The sequence below is a fragment of the Galeopterus variegatus genome, unplaced genomic scaffold, assembly GCF_000696425.1.
Source record: "Galeopterus variegatus unplaced genomic scaffold, G_variegatus-3.0.2 Scaffold7708, whole genome shotgun sequence".
Classification (NCBI taxonomy): Eukaryota; Metazoa; Chordata; class Mammalia; order Dermoptera; family Cynocephalidae; genus Galeopterus; species Galeopterus variegatus.
The window spans coordinates 20,433-23,341 of NW_007733819.1; positions in this window are offsets into that span (position 1 = coordinate 20,433).

Sequence of the window (2,909 nt, forward strand, 5' to 3'; positions counted from 1 at the left end):
ACGTTCCATCGCTTGCTTTTCATTACTTTTGCTCCCGCTCTGAGAATCAAGATTGGACAGAATCCGTCTTCACCCTCCGCGCAGGGAAAAGCTCCCGCACGCGTTGCTTTCTCACTCTGCACGGAGCCTACTCAGCCTCCTGCTCTTTGTAGCAGCTGCTTGGTGCCCTTTGCAGTCTGATATTTTCTTTGTGCCCAAAGGAGTCTATATTTGACCTCTTCTTTTAATTCATTAAGATATTTTTACTTCTTTAGTTTAAAAAATTATTTGCAGACTCATAAAATTTCTGTAGGTTTCTGACTTTTAAACACTGCATTTTTTATTCGCTGTTGAGTCTTACCTTCAAACGCCAGCACATTTTACTAGCTTCGGACTGGGTCTTTCAAGCCCTCTGCTTTGTATCCAAAGCCAGACCCACCCACTTCCTCGGAGTCATGTTATGTTTGATTTCTAGATTTCTCAGAGAGATTTTTCTTGTCTGTGTTTTGTTAATATTCTAACATTTAACATCAGGTGCTTTCAAACTCAAAGGCTCTCCCCTGTCTATTTTGAGCCCATCTTCTGGTGTCTCTCATATAACATAGGGTCAAATGTAACGCTCTGCTATGGGTCAAATGTGTCCCCCCAAAGTTCACGTGTTAGAATCTTGACTCCCACTTTGACAGTGTGAAGAGGGCAGGAAATCCTATTATGATCACTGAAAGGTGGGACCTCAAGAATTTGCTACACACGGCATCTTCCTTGCTGGTGGTGAGCATCAAGCGTGAGCTTTGGGGCTCAGTGGGGAGCTGGAGCCAGAGCAGCTGCCCTGAAAGCTGCAGGCTAAGCTTGCGGCTGAGCTGGGGAAGGAGCACAGGGCTGGTGATGGCCCCAGTGGCCCCTGAAGCTTGTTTTCCTTCTGTCTGATCCAGGATCTGCATTGGCACCTGCATTAGCACCTGAGAGAAAGGGAGCCCAGAACTAGCTGCCCAGCTAGAGAAGAATAAGATACAACTGGCCAAGGAGGAATATAAACGGATCACCCGCAATGTCACCCGTCAGTATTCAAGGCATGGTGGGACTCTCAGTGACCTGGGAAAGCAAGCAGGTGCTGGCTGTATTGATCATCCCTCAGTGGTGGGTCTGGTCAAGCTGTAGGTCATGGTGCGGCTGATGGAAGGCGAGTTGGGGAGCTGTAACTGGTGCTTCATCATCAAAGTCTGGAGAAGGTCGTGGGGGCTCCAGGCTCCCAACTGCAAATCACTGACTCTCAGTCAACCCATCAGGCTCTTTGTACTGTTTCAATTACTCAGAGGAACAGCCAGGCCATCTGCTTTCCAGCCGGGGCCCCATCCTCTGTGAATTTCCAGAGGGAGCAATGGAGGAGATTCAGACGACAACACGTCTTTTAAGAACTAGTCTGTCAGTACCTTCTCCTGAACCTGCTGCCCATCTGTCTTCTCCAGTCCCTCCTGGGCATTGCTGGGGCTGGGATTTTTCCATCGGGTGTAAATGGAATCCAGCCTTCCTGGAAATAGACCATACTGCCTTGAACTCGCCCAAGTGCACAAATTAACTGCCATCCTTTGTCCACATGTTTTTGATGCAGACCTGTAATTGGGATCAGAAGCCTCCAAGAAAGGAGAAAAGATCCCTTTCTCCAGTTCGTGCTAGAAGAGGAACTGATCAGAGAACAGACATCGAGTAAGAGAAGGATGGGTTGGTACAGGGTGGTGGAACTGCAAGCAAGGCAGCTATGTTTTTGGAAAAGGAAGTGGTATTAGGCCCCTTTTCCAGAAGACAAAAGAGACAGAGAGATCAAATGACCAGCTATGATCCTTCCTCTGTTGATTGGAGCCAAAGACTCCTATGTTGTCCTCAAGTCTCTGTATGTTAAACTTCTGAGAACTTAGATTATCGACGTGATGGTAGAATCTGTATTAGGCACTTAAAGAGTATCAGCCTAAGTTTTTGTTGCTGTTGTTTTCATGGTTCACAGAAATTTATTACAGTTGAAAGACGCTTAATCTTCTATCCCATGAGCATCTATCCAGCTGTCTTTTGATGGGTAAGCTGACTTAATTATTTATCAGATAAATGTTTATTGTATCCAGTGTATTCTTATTTCAAAGCCCATGACGAATAACACAAAGCACAGAGAAAAAAAAAAACAAAAACGAAAGGTGGGGCCTTTAAAAGGTGATTAGGACTGTGCCCTTGCGAATGAATTGATCCTTTCTGATCCATGTGTGCAACTTCTGGGCACAGAATGAAAGGGCATTAGCTCCCAGGGAAGATCTCTAGGAGATGACAGAGCAGGGAGTAGGGAAGACACAAAGTCCTTTGAGGCCCAGTCACAGAAGTAGCACACTGCCAACTTCTGCCCACATTCCAATGGCCCGTGTAGGTCACACAGCTGATCTGGAGAAGGGAAGAAGTGGGAATGTGTCTTTTGAGGGAGAAACTGAAAAGCTACATGGTAAAGGGCTTGGATACAGGGAGCAGCAATGAATTAGGGCCAATAATGCCAGCAATCACTGTCCACCCTCTGGGAAACAACCAACTACAGCATCAGCTCAAAGTCCAGGATCCTGTGATCTGTATCAGGTCTGGATGAAACTCCTTTTGATCCAGAGACCTATGAAATCAAAGAAAGATTCCTGCCCATCACACCCAGCACAGAAAGACAATAAGGGCTGCCATCTGAAAAGTGGAAGAATCGGAAATGCCTTGCTGTCACCAACACCACTGTGCAGAGGGGGCCGGGCCCTCCACTCTGGGGTAGGAACTGGACTCAGCAAGCCCAGGTTCTGCACCCTGACCATGGCTCCCCATCTGCTGCTCTCCTTGCTGGACCCCGTTTGTCCTGGTCATATTCTGTGCCCTAAAACCTACTTTGCTTACTATTAGCATACACTCCAGCTTCCTTC